Source organism: Pseudophryne corroboree, chromosome 4, assembly GCF_028390025.1.
Source record: "Pseudophryne corroboree isolate aPseCor3 chromosome 4, aPseCor3.hap2, whole genome shotgun sequence".
In the NCBI taxonomy this organism is placed as follows: domain Eukaryota; kingdom Metazoa; phylum Chordata; class Amphibia; order Anura; family Myobatrachidae; genus Pseudophryne; species Pseudophryne corroboree.
The window spans coordinates 830,331,964-830,353,566 of record NC_086447.1 but is presented as its reverse complement, the minus strand read 5'-3'; the positions used below and the strand labels follow the sequence as shown (position 1 = coordinate 830,353,566).

Below are 21,603 nucleotides of genomic sequence, written 5' to 3'. Positions count from 1 at the left end.
AGGAGCCAGTGCACACCAGATGTAGTACCTAATCTTTCTTTTAAGAGTGCCCAGTCTCCTGCGGAGCCCGTCTATACCCCATGGTCCTTACGGAGTACCCAGCATCCACTAGGACGTCAGAGAAATATTATTAACAATCAATTCAATGCATAAGCAGCTGCCTCCCCCAGATACACTGCACACAATCAGTGCAGCTGAAATTCTAGCTGAGCCAACTCCCAGAGTACTGAGTGACTCCCTCCATGAGTCACCAGCAGCACTGATCTGCCAGCACTGAGCCTGAGCGGCCCCTGAGCAACTCACTGATTCATGTGCACTGTGTCTCTGCAACTGCAATACATTCAAATAGAAATGAGTCATGACTCATGTGTCGAGACACTTCACTGAACTGAGTCATGTGTCTCAACTCAGTTCAGTGAATCACTTTGCCCATGACTGACTTTTAAGGGGCGGACTGGCCACAATAATTACCGGGAAGATCCCCGGGAGGCCGACTCCACCGCGGGGCCGGCCGTCAGCTGAGTGCCTTTTCTTTCTGGTTTTTTTTTTTTTTTTTGCTGCCTATAATCAGCAAAGCCACCTAGTGGCCGCCGGCAGAACTGACAGCACATCCCTTGCTCAGCCTCAGGCTAGGCAGGAAGTGTGTGACTGGTGTTTACTTCCTGCCTGAGGCTGAGTGCTGCCGAACAGAGGCGCGGTCGCGGAGCTGCAACATGATTAAATATGGGATACAGTCAAAAGAGGTATAGTAATAGCTGGATGAGGGGAACACAGCCCTTTATAACAAACACTTCTCCAGTTCCCGCTCCTCCAATCAGCTCTGGGCAAGCCAGCCCCTCCACCCAGCCCTGTGCATACCAGCCCCCGTTCCTGTACACAGCCCTGTGTGTGCCAGCCCCCATTCCTATACCCAGCCCTCTGCGTATGTGCCAGCCCCTGCTCCTGTACCCAGCCCTGTGTGTGCCAGCCCCCATTCCTATACCCAGCCCTCTGCGTATGTGCCAGCCCCTGCTCCTGTACCCAGCCCTGTGTGTGTGTGTGTGTGTGTGTGTGTGTGTCAGCCCCTGCTCCTGTTCCTGTACCCAGCCGTGTGTGTGTGTGTGTGTGTGTGTGTGTGTGTGTGTGTGTGTGTGTGTCAGCCCCTGTACCCAGCCCTGTGTGTGTGTGTGTGTGTGTGTGTGTGTGTGTGTGTGTGTGTGTGTGTGTGTGTGTGTGTGCCAGCCCCTGCTCCTGTACCCAGCCCTGTGTGTGCCAGCCCCCATTCCTATACCCAGCCCTGTGTGTGCGTGCCAGCCCTCTGCGTATGTGCCAGCCCCTGCCCCTGTACCCAGCCCTGTGTGTGTGTGTGTGTGTGCCAGCCCCTGTACCCAGCCCTGTGTGTGTGTGTGTGTGTGTGTGTGTGTGTGTGTGTGTCAGCCCCTGTACCCAGCCCTGTGTGTGTGTGTGTGTGTGTGTGTGTGTGTGTGTGTGTGTCAGCCCCTGTACCCAGCCCTGTGTGTGTGTGTGTGTGTGTGTGTGTGTGTGTGTGCCAGCCCCTGCTCCTGTACCCAGCCCTGTGTGTGCCAGCCCCCATTCCTATACCCAGCCCTGTGTGTGCCTGCCAGCCCTCTGCGTATGTGCCAGCCCCTGCCCCTGTACCCAGCCCTGTGTGTGTGTGTGTGTGTGTGTGTGTGTGTGTGTGTGCCAGCCCCTGCTCCTGTGCCCAGCCCTGTGTGTGCCTGTACCCAGCCCTGTGTGTGCCTGCCCCCACATCTCTATCCAACCTGTGCGTGTCAGCCACTAAAACCAGCCCTGTGTGTGTGCTTACCCCTCTCCTGTACCCAGCCCTGTGTGTGTCTGCCAGCCTACACTCCTGTACCCAGCCATGTGTGTGTGATAGCCAGGCAGCGGCAGGTCCATCAGTGATTTTAAAAGCATTGCACGCCAGGCCGTTTCATCACATAGGCAAGCAGTTTATTCACAGTTCAGACAGGGTTATCACGACAATAACATTTAACTCCTTGTTCTTCTCTGCAGCGTAATATTCATATGGGTTACATCAGGTTACATCTCCTTTTCTCTAACGTCCTAGTGGATGCTGGGGACTCCGTAAGGACCATGGGGAATAGACGGGCTCCGCAGGAGACAGGGCACTTTAAGAAAGAATTAGGATACTGGTGTGCACTGGCTCCTCCCTCTATGTCCCTCCTCCAGACCTCAGTTTGAATCTGTGCCCGGACGAGCTGGGTGCACCTTAGTGAGCTCTCCTGAGCTTGCTAGGAAAGAAAATATTTTGTTAGGATTTTTTATTTTCAGAGAGATCTGCTGACAACAGACTCTCTGCTACGTGGGACTGAGGGGAGAGAAGCAGCCCTACTCACTAGAAGATAGGTCCTGCTTCTTAGGCTACTGGACACCATTAGCTCCAGAGGGATCGTACACAGGAACGCACCCTTGGTCGTCCGATCCCGGAGCCGCGCCGCCGCCCCCCACGCAGAGCCAGAAGACCGAAGCCGGCGTCAGAAGCAAGAAGACTTCGAAATCGGTGCCAGAAGACTCCAGTCTTTATATGAGGTAGCGCACAGCACTGCAGCTGTGCGCCATTGCTCCCACACTAAACCCACACACTCCGGTCACTGTAGGGTGCAGGGCGCAGGGGGGGGGGGGGCGCCCTGGGCAGCAATTAGGTACCTCTTGGCAAAAGCAGCATATATACAGTTGGGCACTGTATATATGCATGAGCCCCCGCCATTATTTTTATACCAAACGCGGGACAGAAGCCCGCCGCTGAGGGGGCGGGGCTTCTTCCTCAGCACTCACCAGCGCCATTTTCTCTCCACAGCTCCGCTGAGAGGAAGCTCCCCAGGCTCTCCCCTGCAGAATCACGGTAGAAAGAGGGTAAAAAGAGAGGGGGGGCACATAAATTTGGCGCAAAAACAGTATATACAGCAGCTACTGGGTTAACACTAAGTTACTGTGTGACTCCTGGGTAATATAGCGCTGGGGTGTGTGCTGGCATACTCTCTCTCTGTCTCTCCAAAAGGCCTTGTGGGGGAACTGTCTTCAAATAGAGCATCCCCTGTGTGTGTGGTGTGTCGGTACGCTTGTGTCAGCATGTTTGACGAGGAAGGCTATGTGGAAACAGAGCGGGTACAAATGAATGTGGGGACGCCGCCGACACCCGATTGGATGGATATGTGGAAGGTTTTAAATGATAATGTTAATTCCTTGCATAAAAGGTTGGATAAAGCTGAAGCCTTGGGACAGTCAGGGTCTCAACCCATGCCTGATCCTACAGCGCAGAGGCCGTCGGGGTCTCAGAAGCGCCCACTATCCCAAGTTGTTGACACAGATTCCGACTCCAGTGTCGATGGCGATGATGCAAAGTTGCAGCCTGAAATGGCTAAAGCCATCCGCTACATGATTATAGCAATGAAAGATGTGTTACACATCACAGAGGAAACCCCAGTCCCTGACAAGAGGGTTTATATATATGGGGAAAAAAGGCAAGAGGTAACCTTTCCCCCTTCACATGAGTTAAATGAGTTATGTGAAAAGGCTTGGGAATCTCCAGATAGAAAACTGCAGATTTCCAAACGGATGCTTATGGCGTATCCTTTCCCGCCAACGGACAGGTTACGCTGGGAATCCTCCCCTAGGGTAGACAAAGCTTTAACACGCTTATCCAAGAGGGTAGCCCTGCCGTCACAGGATACGGCTACCCTAAAAGATGCTGCGGATAGAAAGCAGGAGGGTATCCTGAAGTCCATTTATACACATTCAGGTACCCTACTAAGGCTGGCGATTGCATCGGCCTGGATGTGTAGTGCTGTAGCAGCATGGACAGATACCTTATCTGAGGAACTTGATACCTTGGACAAGGATACTATAGTACTGACCCTGGGGCATATAAAAGACGCTGTCCTATATATGAGAGATGCCCAAATAGACATTAGCCTACTGGGCTCTAGAATAAATGCAATGTCGATTTCCGCCAGAAGGGTCCTGTGGACTCGGCAATGGACAGGCGATGCCGACTCAAAAAGGCACATGGAGGTTTTACCTTACAGGGGTGAGGAGTTGTTTGGGAATGGTCTCTCGGACCTGGTCTCCACAGCTACGGCTGGAAAGTCAAATTTTTTGCCATATATTCCCTCACAACCTAAGAAAGCACCGTATTATCAAATGCAGTCCTTTCGATCACATAGAGGCAAGAAAGTCCGAGGTGCGTCCTTCTTGCCAGAGGCAGGGGTAGAGGAAAGAAGCTGCACAATACAGCTAGTTCCCAGGAACAGAAGTCCTCCCCGGCTTCCTCTAAATCCGCCGCATGACGCTGGGGCTCCACAGGCGGAGCCAGGCCCGGTAGGGGCGCGTCTACGAAATTTCAGCCACAAGTGGGTTCACTCACAGGTGGATCCCTGGGCTATAGAGATTGTGTCTCAGGGTTACAAGCTGGAATTCGAAGTGATGCCCCCTCACCGTTACCTCAAATCGGCCCTGCCAGCTTCCCCCATAGAGAGGGAAATAGTGTTAGCAGCAATTCACAAATTGTATCTCCAGCAGGTGGTGGTAAAGGTTCCCCTCCTTCAACAGGGAAGGGGTTACTATTCAACAATGTTTGTGGTACCGAAACCGGACGGTTCGGTCAGACCCATATTGAATTTAAAATCCCTGAACATATACCTGAAAAGGTTCAAGTTCAAGATGGAATCGCTCAGAGCGGTCATCGCAAGTCTGGAGGAAGGGGATTTTATGGTGTCTCTGGACATAAAGGATCCTTACTTTCATGTCCCCATTTATCCACCTCATCAGGAGTACCTCAGATTTGTGGTACAGGATTGTCATTACCAATTCCAGACGTTGCCGTTTGGTCTGTCCACGGCACCGAGAATATTTACCAAGGTAATGGCAGAAATGATGGTGCTCCTGCGAAAGCAGGGAGTCACAATTATCCCATACTTGGACGATCTCCTCATAAAGGCGAGGTCCAGAGAGCAGTTGCTGATCAGCGTAGCACGCTCTCGGGAAGTGTTACAACAGCACGGCTGGATTCTGAATATTCCAAAGTCGCAGCTGATTCCTACGACGCGTCTGCCCTTCCTGGGCATGATTCTGGACACAGACCAGAAGAAGGTTTTTCTCCCGACGGAGAAGGCTCAGGAACTCATGACACTGGTCAGAGACCTCTTAAAACCAATTGACTAACAAGGGAGAAAGAGAAGGCTTTTGTATGGGCGTACTCTATGCAGGAAAGAAAGTTCCAATGATGTATGAGAAATAACAGAGAATATTAAAACATAACTTTTATTAGTAATAAAAGTTATGTTTTAATATTCTCTGTTATTTCTCATACATCATAGGAACTTTCTTTCCTGCATAGAGTGCGCCCACACAAGAGCCTTCTCTTTCTCCCTTGTTAGTCAATGTAATTTCTGGCTCTGGGCACACCACCAATGAGGACAGCATTTAGGAGAAAAATATTATATATTTTCTCGCACCCGCTACCAAGGGTAATTAATTGTCCGCTTTTGGTTTTTTTCAATTCATTAAAAAAATTCTTTGCGACCTGTGCTCAATCGCCCTATGCTTTTGTCACCTCTTAAAACCAAAACAGGTGTCTGTACATCACTGCACGCGAATCCTGGGAAAGATGGTGGCGTCATACGAGGCCATTCCCTTCGGCAGGTTCCATGCGAGGACCTTTCAATGGGATCTGTTGGACAAGTGGTCCGGATCGCATCTACAGTTGCATCGGCTGATCACCCTATCCCCCAGGGCCAGGGTGTCTCTTCTGTGGTGGCTGCAGAGTGCTCACCTTCTCGAGGGCCGCAGATTCGGCATTCAGGACTGGGTCCTGGTGACCACGGATGCAAGCCTCCGAGGGTGGGGGGCAGTCACACAGGGAAGAAATTTCCAGGGTCTGTGGTCAAGTCAGGAGACTTGCCTTCACATCAATATCCTGGAACTAAGGGACATATACAACGCCCTAAGTCAAGCGGAGACCCTGCTTCGCAACCAATCGGTGCTGATTCAATCAGACAACATCACCGCAGTGGCTCATGTAAACCGCCATGGCGGCACAAGGAGCAGGGTGGCGATGGCGGAAGCCACCAGAATTCTTCGATGGGCGGAGAATCACGTACGAGCACTGTCAGCAGTGTTCATTCCGGGAGTGGACAACTGGGAAGCAGACTTCCTCAGCAGACACGACCTCCTCCCGGGAGAGTGGGGACTTCATCAAGAAGTCTTCACGCAGATTGCAAGGCGATGGGAACTGCCACAGGTGGACATGATGGCATCCCGTCTCAACAAAAAGCTACAGAGGTATTGCGTCAGGTCAAGAGACCCTCAGGCGATAGCTGTAGACGCACTAGTGACACCGTGGGTGTTCCAGTCGGTTTATGTGTTTCCTCCTCTTCCTCTCATACCCAAGGTGCTGAGAATCATAAGAAAAAGAGGAGTGAGAACAATACTCATTGTTCCGGATTGGCCAAGAAGGACTTGGTATCCAGAGCTACAAGAAATGCTCACAGAGGACCCATGGCCTCTACCTCTAAGACAGGATCTGTTACAACAGGGGCCCTGTCTGTTCCAAGACTTACCGCGGCTGCGTTTGACGGCATGGCGGTTGAACGCCGGATCCTAGCAAAAAAAAAATGCATTCCGGATGAGGTTATTCCTACGCTGATAAAGGCTAGGAAGGACATGACGGCTAAACATTATCACCGTATATGGCGAAAATATGTTGCTTGGTGTGAGGCCAGGAATGCCCCTACGGAGGAATTCCAGCTGGGCCGTTTCCTTCACTTCCTACAGTCGGGAGTGACTTTGGGCCTAAAATTGGAGTCCATTAAGGTCCAGATTTCGGCCCTATCCATTTTCTTTCAAAAAGAACTGGCTTCTCTTCCTGAAGTTCAGACGTTTGTAAAGGGAGTGCTGCATATTCAGCCCCCTTTTGTGCCCCCAGTGGCACCTTGGGATCTTAACGTGGTGTTGAGTTTCCTGAAATCACACTGGTTTGAGCCACTTAAAACCGTAGAGTTAAAATATCTCACGTGGAAGGTGGTCATGCTATTAGCCTTGGCTTCGGCTAGGCGTGTGTCAGAATTGGCGGCTTTGTCACATAAAAGCCCCTATCTGGTTTTCCATATGGACAGGGCAGAATTGCGGACTCGTCCACAATTTCTGCCAAAAGTGGTGTCATCTTTTCATATGAACCAACCTATTGTGGTGCCTGTGGCTACTCGTGACTGGGAGGATTCCGAGTTACTGGATGTAGTCAGGGCTTTGAAGATTTATGTAGCCAGAACGGCTAGAGTCAGGAAAACTGAGTCGCTGTTTATCCTGTATGCATCCAACAAGCTGGGTGCTCCTGCTTCAAAGCAAACTATTGCTCGCAGGATCTGTAACACGATTCAGCAGGCTCATTCTGCGGCTGGATTGCCGCTTCCAAAATCAGTAAAAGCCTACTCCACAAGGAAGGTGGGCTCTTCTTGGGCGGCTGCCCGAGGGGTCTCGGCATTACAGCTTTGCCGAGCGGCTACTTGGTCAGGTTCAAACACTTTTGCAAAGTTCTACAAGTTTGATACCCTGGCTGAGGAGGACCTTGTGTTTCCTCATTCGGTGCTGCAGAGTCGTCCGCACTCTCCCGCCCGTTTGGGAGCTTTGGCATAATCCCCGTGGTCCTTACAGAGTCCCCAGCATCCACTAGGACGTTAGAGAAAATAAGATTTTACTTACCGGTAAATCTATTTCTCTGACGTCCTAAGTGGATGCTGGGACTCCGTAAGGACCATGGGGAATAGCGGCTCCGCAGGAGACTGGGCACAACTAAAAGAAAGCTTTAGACTAACTGGTGTGCACTGGCTCCTCCCACTATGACCCTTCTCCAGACTTCAGTTAGAATCTTGTGCCCGGCTGAGCTGGATGCACACTAGGGGCTCTTCTGAGCTCCTAGAAAGAAAGTATATTTTAGGTTTTTTATTTTACAGTGAGATCTGCTGGCAACAGACTCACTGCAGCGAGGGACTAAGGGGAGAAGAAGTGAACCTACCTAACTGGTGGTAGCTTGGGCTTCTTAGACTACTGGACACCATTAGCTCCAGAGGGATCGACCACAGGACCCGACCTCGATGTTTGGTCCCGGAGCCGCGCCGCCGGCCCCCTTACAGAGCCAGAAGCAAGAAGTGTTCCGGAAAATCGGCGGCAGAAGACTTCTGTCTTCAACAAGGTAGCGCACAGCACTGCAGCTGTGCGCCATTGCTCCTCATGCACACCTCACACTCCGGTCACTGATGGGTGCAGGGCGCTGGGGGGGGGGGCGCCCTGAGGGCAATATAATACACCTTGGCTGGCAAATCTACACCATATATAGTCAGGAAGGCTATATAGGTGTAAAAATACCCCTGCCAGAATTCCAGAAAAAGCGGGAGAAGTCTGCCGGAAAAGGGGCGGGGCTATCTCCCTCAGCACACTGGCGCCATTTTTTCCTCACAGCTTCGCTGGAAGGACGCTCCCTGGCTCTCCCCTGCAGTGTCAAGCTACATAAGCGTAAAAAAGAGAGGGGTGGCACTAAATTTAGGCGCAGTATATATAATATAAGCAGCTATAAGGGAAAAAACACTCATTTATAGTGGGATCCCTGTGTTATATAGCGCTCTGGTGTGTGCTGGCATACTCTCTCTCTGTCTCCCCAAAGGGCTTTGTGGGGTCCTGTCCTCTGTCAGAGCATTCCCTGTGTGTATGCGGTGTGTCGGTACGGCTGTGTCGACATGTTTGATGAGGAGGCTTATGTGGAGGCGGAGCAAATGCCGATAAATGTGATGTCACCCCCTGCGGGGTCGACACCTGAGTGGATGGTTCTGTGGAAGGAATTACGCGACAGTGTCGACTCCTTGCATAAAAGGTTTGACGACATACCAAATATGGGACAGCCGGCTTCTCAGCCTGTGCCTGCCCAGGCGTCTCAAAAGCCATCAGGGGCACTAAAACGCCCGCTACCTCAGATGGCAGACACAGATGTCGACACGGATACTGACTCCAGTGTCGGCGACGATGAGACTAATGTATCTTCCAATAGGGCCACACGTTATATGATTGAGGCAATGAAAAATGTGTTGCATATTTCTGATGTTACCCCGGGTACCACAAAAAAGGGTATTATGTTTGGAGAGAAAAAACTACCAGTTGTTTTTCCTCCATCTGAGGAATTAAATGAAGTGTGTGAAGAAGCGTGGGCTTCCCCCGATAAGAAACTGGTAATTTCTAAGAGGTTACTAATGGCGTACCCTTTCCCGCCAGAGGATAGGTCACGTTGGGAAACATCCCCTAGGGTGGATAAAGCGCTCACAAGCTTGTCAAAGAAGGTGGCACTACCGTCTCCGGATACGGCCGCCCTGAAGGAATCTGCTGATAGAAAACAGGAGGCTATCCTGAAGTCTATATATACACACACAGGTGTTATACTGAGACCAGCTATTGCGTCAGCATAGATGTGCAGTGCTGCAGCTGCGTGGTCAGATTCCCTGTCGGAAAATATTGATAACCTAGACAGGGACACTATATTGCTAACCGTAGAGCATATTAAAGACGCACTCTTATACATAAGGGAAGCACAGAGGGATATTTGCCGGCTGGCATCTAAAATAAGTGCAATGTCCATTTCTGCCAGGAGAGGGTTATGGACTCGGCAGTGGACAGGAGATGCAGATTCTAAAAGGCACATGGAAGTTTTGCCTTATAAGGGTGAGGAGTTGTTCGGGGATGGTCTCTCGGACCTCGTTTCCACAGCAACAGCTGGGAAGTCTACATTTTTACCCCATGTTCCCTCACAGCCAAAGAAAGTACCGTATTATCAGGTACAGTCCTTTCGGCCCAATAAGGGCAAGCGGGTTAAAGGCGCGTCCTTTCTGCCCAGAGGCAGAGGTAGAGGGAAAAAGCTGCAGCATACAGCCAGTTCCCAGTAGCAAAAGTCCTCCCCCGCTTCCTCTAAGTCCACAGCATGATGCTGGGGCTCCACAGGCGGAGCCAGGTACGGTGGGGGCCCGTCTCAAAAATTTCAGCGATCAGTGGGCTCGCTCACGGGTGGATCCCTGGATCTTTCAAGTAGTATCTCAGGGGTACAAGCTGGAATTCGAGACGTCTCCCCCCCGCCGTTTCCTCAAATCTGCCTTGCCAACAACTCCCTCAGGGAGGGAGGCAGTGTTAAGGGCCCTACTCACTGGCCGACCCGCCGCCGAGCTGCCCGACGGCGGATACGGCCGACGAGCGACCCGGCGGCGGGGGGGGCAGTGACGGGGGGAGTGAAGTTTCTTCACTCCCCCCGTCATGCGGCTGCATTGAAGTGCAGGCAAATATGGACGAGATCGTCCATATTGGCCTGCATGCACAGCCGACGGGAGACCAGCGATGAGCGAGCGCGGGGCCGCGCATCGTTCATCGCAGGAGTCTCCACACTGAAAGATATGAACGAGTTCTCGTTCATTTATGAACGAGATCGTTCATATCTTTCAAAAAACCGGCCAGTGTGTAGGGCCCTTTAGAGGCAATTCAGAACTGTATTCACAACAGGTAATAGTAAAGGTGCCCCTACTTCAACAAGGACGGGGTTACTATTCCACAATGTTTGTGGTACCGAAACCGGACGGTTCGGTGAGACCCATTTTAAATTTGAAATCCTCTAACACATATATAAAAAAATTCAAGTTCAAGATGGAATCGCTCAGGGCGGTTATTGCAAGCCTGGACGAGGGGGATTACATGGTATCACTGGACATCAAGGATGCTTACCTGCATGTCCCCATTTACCATCCTCACCAGGAGTACCTCAGATTTGTGGTACAGGATTGTCATTACCAATTCCAGACGTTGCCGTTTGGTCTATCCACGGCTCCGAGGGTATTTACCAAGGTAATGGCCGAAATGATGATACTCCTTCGAAAGAAGGGAGTTTTAATTATCCCGTACTTGGACGATCTCCTGATAAAGGCGAGGTCCAGGGAGCAGTTGTTGGTCGGGGTAGCACTATCTCGGGAGGTGCTACAACAGCACGGCTGGATTCTAAATATTCCAAAGTCACAGCTGGTCCCTACGACACGTCTACTGTTCCTGGGGATGGTTCTGGACACAGAACAGAAAAAAGTGTTTCTCCCGGAGGAGAAGGCCAAGGAGCTGTCATCTCTAGTCAGAGGCCTCCTAAAACCAAAACAGGTGTCGGTGCATCACTGCACGCGGATCTTGGGAAAGATGGTAGCTTCCTACGAAGCAATTCCATTCGGCAGGTTCTATGCGAGAACCTTTCAGTGGGACCTGTTGGACAAGTGGTCAGGATCGCATCTTCAGATGCATCGTCTGATAACCCTGTCTCCGAGTACCAGGGTATCTCTGCTGTGGTGGCTGCAAAGTGCTCATCTTCAACAGGGCCGAAGATTCGGCATACAGGACTGGGTCCTGGTGACCACGGATGCCAGCCTTCGGGGCTGGGGGGCAGTCACACAGGGAAGAAACTTCCAAGGACTATGGTCAAGTCAGGAGACTTCCCTACACATAAATATTCTGGAACTGAGGGCCATTTACAATGCCCTAAGTCAGGCAAAACCCCTGCTTCAAAATCAGCCGGTACTGATCCAGTCAGACAACATCACGGCAGTCGCCCATGTAAACCGACAGGGCGGCACAAGAAGCAGGACGGCGATGGCAGAAGCCACAAGGATTCTCCGATGGGCGGAAAATCACGTGTTAGCACTGTCAGCAGTGTTCATTCCGGGAGTGGACAACTGGGAAGCAGACTTTCTCAGCAGGCACGACCTCCACCCAGGAGAGTGGGGACTTCATCCAGAAGTCTTCCAACTGATTGTAAACCGTCGGGAAAGGCCACAGGTGGACATGATGGCGTCCCGCCTAAACAAAAAGCTAGAAAGATATTGCGCCAGGTCAAGAGACCCGCAGGCGATAGCTGTGGACGCTCTAGTGACACCGTGGGTGTACAGGTCGGTTTATGTGTTCCCTCCTCTTCCTCTCATACCAAAGGTACTGAGGATAATAAGGATAAGAGGAGTAAGAACTATACTCATTGTTCCGGATTGGCCAAGAAGAGCTTGGTACCCGGAACTTCAAGAAATGATGTCAGAGGACCCATGGCCTCTGCCGCTCAGACAGGACCTGCTGCAGCAGGGGCCCTGTCTGTTCCAAGACTTACCGCGGCTGCAATTGACGGCATGGCGGTTGAACACCGGATCCTGAGGGAAAAGGGCATTCCGGAGGAAGTCATTCCTACGCTGATTAAAGCTAGGAAAGAAGTAACCGCAAACCATTATCACCGCATATGGCGAAAATATGTTGCGTGGTGTGAGGCCAGGAAGGCCCCAACGGAGGAATTTCAGCTGGGCCGTTTCCTGCACTTCCTACAGTCAGGGGTGACTATGGGCCTAAAATTGGGTTCCATTAAGGTCCAGATTTCGGCTCTATCAATTTTCTTCCAGAGAGAACTGGCTTCACTACCTGAAGTTCAAACTTTTGTTAAGGGAGTGCTGCATATTCAGCCCCCTTTTGTGCCTCCAGTGGCACCTTGGGATCTCAACGTGGTGTTAGATTTCCTAAAGTCACATTGGTTTGAGCCACTTAAAACCGTGGAATTGAAGTATCTCACGTGGAAAGTGGTCATGTTGTTGGCCTTGGCTTCGGCCAGGCGTGTATCAGAATTGGCGGCTTTGTCATGTAAAAGCCCTGATCTGATTTTCCATATGGATAGGGCAGAATTGAGGACTCGTCCCCAATTTCTCCCTAAGGTGGTATCAGCCTTTCATCTGAACCAACCTATCGTGGTGCCTGCGGCTACTAAAGACTTGGAGGCTTCCAAGTTGTTGGACGTAGTCAGGGCCCTGAAAATTTATGTTTCCAGGACAGCGGGAGTCAGAAAGACTGACTCGCTATTTATCCTGTATGCGCCCAACAAGTTGGGTGCACCTGCTAAAAAGCAGACTATTGCTCGCTGGATCTGTAGTACGATTCAGCTTGCACATTCTGCGGCTGGACTGCCGCATCCTAAATCAGTGAAAGCCCATTCCACGAGGAAGGTGGGCTCTTCTTGGGCGGCTGCCCGAGGGGTCTCGGCTCTACAACTTTGCCGAGCAGCTACTTGGTCGGGGTCAAACACATTTGCTAAATTCTACAAGTTTGACACCCTGGCTGAGGAGGACCTAGAGTTTGCCCATTCGGTGCTGCAGAGTCATCCGCACTCTCCCGCCCGTTTGGGAGCTTTGGTATAATCCCCATGGTCCTTACGGAGTCCCAGCATCCACTTAGGACGTCAGAGAAAATAAGAATTTACTCACTGGTAATTCTATTTCTCGTAGTCCGTAGTGGATGCTGGGCGCCCATCCCAAGTGCGGATTGTCTGCAATACTTGTATATAGTTATTGCCTAACTAAAGGGTTATTGTTGAGAGGCTCAGTTGTTATCATACTGTTAACTGGGTATTGTATCACGAGTTATACGGTGTGATTGGTGTGGCTGGTATGAGTCTTACCCGGGATTCAAAATCCCTCCTTATTGTGTCCCTTATTGGAGGAGGGTCATAGTGGGAGGAGCCAGTGCACACCAGTTAGTCTAAAGCTTTCTTTTAGTTGTGCCCAGTCTCCTGCGGAGCCGCTATTCCCCATGGTCCTTACGGAGTCCCAGCATCCAATACGGACTACGAGAAATAGAATTACCGGTGAGTAAATTTTTATTTTCTCGTAGTCCGTAGTGGATGCTGGGCGCCCGTCCCAGGTGCGGACTTCTTCTGCAATACTTGTATATAGTTATTGCTTAAATAAGGGTTATGTTATGGTTGCATCAGGGTTATCTGATGCTCTGTTGTTGTTCATACTGTTAACTGGGTAAGTTTATCACGAGTTATACGGTGGGATTGGTGTGGCTGGTATGAGTCTTACCCTGGATTCCAAAATCCTTTCCTTGTACTGTCAGCTCTTCCGGGCACAGTTTCCTTAACTGAGGTCTGGAGGAGGGACATAGAGGGAGGAGCCAGTGCACACCAGTATCCTAATTCTTTCTTAAAGTGCCCTGTCTCCTGCGGAGCCCGTCTATTCGCCATGGTCCTTACGGAGTCCCCAGCATCCACTACGGACTACGAGAAATAGATTTACCGGTAAGTAATATCTTATTTTTTTTGCTTCATTGGCAATAACAGCATTTACAGTGATGTGGCAGCTTACAGTACAGTACATACCAGCGCAGTCTCTGGGAATCAGTAGTGCGGCTTCCGCAAACTGAGATTCATTTCAGTGTGCTCTCCCCCATTTGCTAGGGGCTCTATCTAAACGGGATCTCTCATGGACACGTTACTGGGGGCCTTCCGCCAAACGTGGTTCCTACCACTCACCCAGGTCGTCCTCTCCCGCAGACTCACACCTCCCGTCCTGTTTCTTGGGTATCCCTGAAGATGCCTTTGTTCCTGGTTCCTTCCACTGTACTCTGCATACTGTGGCTCTCACACTGCAAATCTGGATATCTCTTGCTCTTCCTAGCAGCACTTACATGCTGTTCTATAATGCCAGGGACTGTGGAATACCATGCTTGTTCCACAGTCCCCAGACTGCGTTTCTCCTGGACACTAGCCTGTGCCTTCCATCCTCAGTCCTCAGCTCACACTGAATACTAGCCTCTGCTTTGTTCCTTCTACTAAAACCCCCTACACTTCCTGTCCTAACTCCTTACATGTCACAGGGTCTGCAAGTAACTGGTTTTGGGGCCATAAACTTCCCCACTCACTGATAAGAATCAGAAGGCTTTTGGAACTTTCCAAAATCTGTTGTCTCCTAACATTCCAGTATGCCACATGTGTATGTGCCAGCCCCTGCTCCTGAACCCAGCCCTGTGTGTGGCAGCCCATGCTCCAGTACCCAGCCCTGTGTGTATGTGCCAGCCCCTGCTCCTGAACCCAGCCCTGTGTGTGGCAGCCCATGCTCCATTACCCTGCCCTGTCTAATAGTCCGTCTTCTGTATGTACCCTGTGGTCTCTGCTTGGCGTATGATCAGCAGGAACAGCCTGATCTTGCAAGTCCCTCTGCCTGTGCCAAGCCAAGCTCTTCTCCCTACATGTCTCTCTCCTCTTTCCCTCCTTCCATCTGTGTCTCTCCCTATCTACCATTCCCCATCCCTTCTCTCTTTTCCTGTATCTCTCCTTTATGGTATATCTTTCTCCCCTTCTCATTATATAGTTATATCCGGACACATCAGCATAATTAAAAAACATACGCCAGCTGTGCAGTAGTCTGCATTGCCCCTTCTATGCCAGGCTATTTGCTAACCCTCTCACAGAACTGCCATATTGTGCCCCCCACTCATCTTTACTTGGACCATTCTTCTCCTCTCTGTCTGTTCAAATGACAAAGCTATGCAGACTGAGCATTATTATACCACCCATTTATGGCCATGGGTAATGCCAAGTCTTCTGGGTTTTCAATGCTTACCAATTTGCAACCCATGCGGCAATGTAAGCTACAAATTCTTTGCTACAGAGCTTGGAAACTTGCAGAATTACAACCATTGCTGTGAAAGGGATAGTCTGCGGTGCCGAAGTCAGTAACAGGTCTCTACAAACAGTGTAACTATATCGCAGAGCATGCGCTGCTGGTGCCTAATCATTGCAGAGCTCACAATTTACGGTATTACACAGCAGAGCTATTTTCTTTTCTCTAACGTCCTAAGTGGATGCTGGGGACTCCGTAAGGACCATGGGGATTAGCGGCTCCGCAGGAGACTGGGCACAACTAAAGAAAGCTTTAGGACTACCTGGTGTGCACTGGCTCCTCCCACTAAGACCCTCCTCCAGACCTCAGTTAGATTCTTGTGCCCGGCCGAGCTGGATGCACACTAGGGGCTCTCCTGAGCACCTAGAAAGAAATTATATTTAGGTTTTTTATTTTCAGTGAGATCTGCTGGCAACAGACTCACTGCAGCGAGGGACTAAGGGGAGAAGAAGCGAACCTACCTAACAGGTGGTAGTTTGGGCTTCTTAGGCTACTGGACACCATTAGCTCCAGAGGGATCGACCGCAGGACCCGACCTTGGTGTTCGTTCCCGGAGCCGCGCCCCCGTCCCCCTTACAGAGCCAGAAGCACGAAGAAGGTCCGGAAAATCGGCGGCAGAAGACTTCGGTCTTCACCAAGGTAGCGCACAGCACTGCAGCTGTGCGCCATTGCTCCTCATGTACACCTCACACTTCGGTCACTGATGGGTGCAGGGCGCTGGGGGGGGGCGCCCTGAGGGCAATAAATAACACCTTGGCTTGCAAAATATACATCCTATATAGTCCCAGAGGCTATATAGATGTAAAATTACCCCTGCCAGTATCACAGAAAAAGCGGGAGAAAGTCCGCCGAAAAGGGGGCGGGGCTTCTCCCTCAGCACACTGGCGCCATTTTCTCTTCACAGTGCAGCTGGAAGACAGCTCCCCAGACTCTCCCCTGTAGTTTTCAGGCTCAAAGGGTTAAAAAGAGAGGGGGGGCACTAAATTTAGGCGCAATATATGTATACAAGCAGCTATTTGGGGAAAAATCACTCAGTTATAGTGTTAATCCCTGCATTATATAGCGCTCTGGTGTGTGCTGGCATACTCTCTCTCGGTCTCCCCAAAGGACTTTGTGGGGTCCTGTCCTCAGTCAGAGCATTCCCTGTGTGTGTGTGGTGTGTCGGTACGGCTGTGTCGACATGTTGGATGAGGAAGGTTACGTGGAGGCGGAGCAGAGGCCGATAAATGGGATGTCGCCCCCTGTGGGGCCGACACCAGAGTGGATGGATAGGTGGAAGGTATTAACCGACAGTGTCAACTCCTTACATAAAAGGCTGGATGACGTAACAGCTGTGGGACAGCCGGCTTCTCAGCCCGCGTCTGCCCAGGCGTCTCAAAGGCCATCAGGGGCTCAAACAACGCCCGTTACCTCAGATGGCAGACACGGATGTCGACACGGAGTCTGACTCCAGTGTCGACGAGGTTGAGACATATACACAATCCACTAGGAACATCCGTTACATGATCTCGGCAATGAAAAAATGTGTTACGCATTTTCTGACATGAACCCAAGTACCACATAAAAAGGGTTTTATTTTTGGGGAGAAAAAACAGCCAGTGTTTTGTTCCCCCATCAGATGAATGAATGAAGTGTGTAAAGAAGCGTGGTTTCCCCCGATAAGAAACTGGTAATTTCTAAAAAGTTACTGATGGCGTACCCTTTCCCGCCAGAGGATAGGAGTTGGGAGATATCCCTTAGGGTGGATAAGGCGCTCACACGTTTGTCAAAAGGTGGCACTGCCATCTTAGGATACGGCTACCTTGAAGGAACCTGCTGATAAAAAGCAGGAGGCGATCCTGAAGTCTGTATTTACACACTCAGGTTATATACTGAAACCTGCAATTGCCTCAGCATAAATAGTGCTGCTGCAGCGTGGTCTGACACCCTGTCAGATAATATTAATACGCTAAGACAGGGATAATATTTTGCTAACATTGAGCATATTTAAGACGTTGTCTTATATATAAAGGATGCACAGAGGGATATTTGCCGGCTGGCATCCAGAATTAATGCAATGTCCATTCTGCCAGGAGGGTAGTAGAAACCCGGCAGTGGACAGGTGATACTGCATTTAAAAGGCACATGGAGATTCTGCCTTATAAGGGTGAGGAATTGTTTGGGGATGGTCTCTGGGACCTCGTATCCACAGCAACAGCTGGGAAAAAAATTTTTTACTTCAGGTTTCCTCACAAAAGCCTAAAGAAAGCACCGTATTTTCAGGTACAGTCCTTTCGGCTTCAGAAAAGCAAGCGGGTCAAAGGCGCTTTCTTTCTGCACAGAGACAAGGGAAGAAGGAAAAAGCTACACCAGTCAGCCAGTTCCAGGATCAAATATCTTCCCTCGCGTCCTCTGAGTCCACCGCATGACGCTGGGGCTCCACAGGTGGAGACAGGTGCGGTGGGGGCGCGTCTCGGGAACTGCAGGGATCAGTGGGCTTGCCCACAGGTGGATCCCTAGGTTCTGCAAGTAGTATCACAGGGATACAGGCTGGAGTTCGAGACGACTCACCCTCGCCGTTGCCTCACATCAGCCTTGCCTGCTGCCCTCGGAGAAAGGTAGTACTGGCGGCAATTCACGAGCTGGACTTCCAGCAGGTGAAATCAAGGTACCCCTCCTTCAACAAGGCCGGGGTTACTATTCCAAAATGTTGTGGTACCGAAACCAGACGGTTCGGTGAGACCCATTCTAAAATTTAAATCCTTGAACACTTATATACGAAGGTTCAAGTTCAAAATGAAATCGCTCAGGGCGATTATTGCAAGCCTGGAAAATTTCAGGGTATCACTGGACATCAAGGATACTTACCTGCATGTCCCTATTTACCCTCGTCACCAGGTGTACCTCAAAATTGTGGTACAGGATTGTCATTACCAATTCCAGACGTTGCCGTGGGTCTGTCCCCGGCACCGGGGGTATTTACCAAGGTAATGGCCGAAGTACTTATCCCGTACTTGGACGATCTTCTTATAAAGGCGAGGTCCAGGGAGCAGTTGTTCGTCGGAGTAGCACTATCTCGAGAAGTGCTACAACAGCACGGCTGGATTCTGAATATTCTAAAGTCGCAGCTGGTTCCTACGACGCGTCTACTGTTCCTGGGTATGGTTCTGGAAACAGAACAGGATAAAAAGGGGTTTCTCCCGCAGGAGAAGTCCAAGGAGTTGGCGTCTCTAGGCGGAGACCTCCTAATACAAATACAGGTATCGGTACATCTATGCACGCGAGCCTTGGGAAAGACGGTAGCTTCTTACGAAGAATTTCCATTCGCCAAGTCCCATGCAAGGATCTTCCAGTGGGATCTGTTGGACAAGTGGTCCGGGTCGCATCCTCAGATGCATCGGCGGATAACCCTGTCTCCAAGGGCCAGGGTGTCGCTGTGGTGGTGACTGCAGAGTGCTCATCTTCTAGGGGGCCGCAGATTCGGCATACAGGACTGGGTCCTGGTGACCACGGATGCCAGCCTTCTAGGCTGGGGGGCAGTCGCACAGGGAAGAAACTTCCAAGGCCTATGGAAAAGTCAGGAGACTTCCCTACACATAAATGTTCTGGAACTATGGGCCATTTACAATGCCCTAAGTCGGGCTAGACCCCTGCTTCAACACCGGCCGGTGCTGATCCAGTCGGACAACATCACGGCGGTCGCTCATGTAAACCGACAGGGCGGCACAAGAAGCATGATGGTGATGGCAGAAGCCACAAGAATTCTCCGATGGGCGGAAAATCATGTGTTAGCACTGTCATTCCCGGAGTGGACAACTGAGAAGCAGACTTTCTCAGCAGACACGACCTCCACCCGAGAGAGTGGGGACTTCATCCAGAAGTCTTCCAAATGATTGTACACCGTGGGGAAAGGCCACAGGTGGACAGGATGGCGTCCCGCCTCAACAAAAAGCTACAAAGATATTGCCCCAGGTCAAGGGACCCTCAGGCGATAGCTGTGGACGCTCTGGTAACACCGTGGGTGTACCAGTCGGTGTATGTGTTCCCTTCTCTGCCTCTCATACCCAGGGTAATGAGAATAATAAGAAGGAGAGGAGTAAGAAGTTCCGGGTGGCCGAGAAGAGCTTGGTACCCAGAACTCCAAGAAATGATCTCAGAGGACCCATGGCCTCTGCCGCTCAGACAGGACCTGCTGCAGCAGGGAGCCTGTCTGTTCCAAGACGTACCGCGGCTGCGTTTGACGGCATGGCGGTTGAACGCCGGATCCTGAAGGAAAAGGGCATTCCGGAGGAAGTTATCCCTACGCTATTTATAGCTAGGAAAGAAGTGAACGCAAACCATTATCACCGCATATGGCGGAAATAGGTTGCGTGCTGTGAGGCCAGTAAGGCCCCAAAGGAGGAATTTCAGCTAGGTCGATTTCTGCACTTCCTACAAGTCAGAGGTGACTATGGGCCTAAAATTGGGTTCCATTAAGGCCCAGATTTCGGCTCTATCGATTTTCTTCCAAAATAGAACTGGCTTCACTGCCTGAAGTTCAGACTTTTGTTAAGGGAGTGCTGCATAGTCAGCCCCCGTTTGTGCCTCCAGTGGCACCGTGGGATCTCAACGTAGTGTTGGATTTCCTGAAGTCGCATTGAGTTGAGCCACTTAAATCCGTGGAGCTACAATACCTCACGTGGAAAGTGGTCATGCTGTGGGCCTTGGCGTCGGCCAGGCATGTATCAGAATTGGCGGCTTTGTCAAAAGCCCTTATCTGTATTTTATATGGATAAGGTGGAATTGAGGACTCGTTCCCAATTCCTTCCTAAGGTGGTAGCAGTTTTTCATGTGGACCAACCTATTGTGGTGCCTGCGGCTACTTGGGACTTGGAGGATTCCAAGTTTCTGGACGTAGTCAGGGCCCTGAAAAGTATATGTTTCCAGGACGGCTGGAGTCAGGAAAACTGACTCGCTATATATCCTGTATGCACCCAACAAGCTGGGTGCTCCTGCTTCTAAGCAGACTATGGCTCGCTGGATCTGTAGCACGATTCACCTTGCACATTCTGCGGCTGGACTGCCGCACCCTAAATCTGTGAAAGCCCATTCCACGAGGAAAGTGGGCTCTTCTTGGGAGGCTGCCCGAGGGGTCTCGGCTTTACAAATTTGACGAGCTGTTACTTGGTCGGGTTAAAACACTCTTGCAAGAGTCTACAAGTTTGATACCCTGGCTGAGGAGGACCTTGAGTTTGCTCATTCGGTGCTGCAGAGTCACCCGCACTCTCCCGCCCGTTTGGGAGCTTTGGTATAATCCCCATGGTCCTTACGGAGTCCCCAGCATCCACTTAGGACGTTAGAGAAAATAAGATTTTACTCACCGGTAAATCTATTTCTCGTAGTCCGTAGTGGATGCTGGGTGCCCATCCCAAGTGCGGATTGTCTGCAATACTTGTATATAGTTATTGCCTAACTAAAGGGTTATTGTTGAGCCATCTGTTGAGAGGCTCAGTTGTTATCATACTGTTAACTGGGTATAGTATCACGAGTTATACGGTGTGATTGGTGTGGCTGGTATGAGTCTTACCCGGGATTCAAAATCCTTCCTTATTGTGTCAGCTCTTCCGGGCACAGTATCCTAACTGAGGTCTGGAGGAGGGCCTTAGTGGGAGGAGCCAGTGCACACCAGGTAGTCCTAAAGCTTTCTTTAGTTGTGCCCAGTCTCCTGCGGAGCCGCTAATCCCCATGGTCCTTACGGAGTCCCCAGCATCCACTACGGACTACGAGAAATAGATTTACCGTTGAGTAAAATCTTATTTTCAGGTGTCTGTTTTTTGGTGCCAGCAGAACTTGTTCCTTCTGGGTCGCACAGACCACATAGCTTATTACTACTGGGTGCTACAGACTGCAGAGTTTATAAATGCTGTGTGCCACAGACTACAGCGTACTGATGTTAAGTGTCACAGAATCCAAGTTTATTATTGCTAAGTGCCACAGACTGGGTGTGGATCATTGGGTAGACCCTAACTAGGTCGACAGTCTTTAGGTCAACCACTTTTGGTTGACAATGCAGGGCCGTAACTAGGTGTGTGCTAATGGTGCCTTGCCCACAGCACAAATGCACTATCTGACCAGT

At 50.7% G+C, this 21,603-nt stretch overlaps 1 protein-coding gene across 1 annotated transcript in view; it reads left to right on the top strand.

The window, feature by feature from the left end:
• Positions 1-612: 612 nt before the first annotated feature.
• LOC134910470 (serine palmitoyltransferase 3-like) overlaps positions 613-21,603 on the top strand; it is a 312,941-nt gene continuing 291,950 nt past the window's right edge. The window contains exon 1 of the mRNA XM_063918543.1: positions 613-743. The gene's annotated coding sequence lies outside the window, so the exon portion shown is untranslated. The remainder of the gene's footprint in view (positions 744-21,603) is intronic.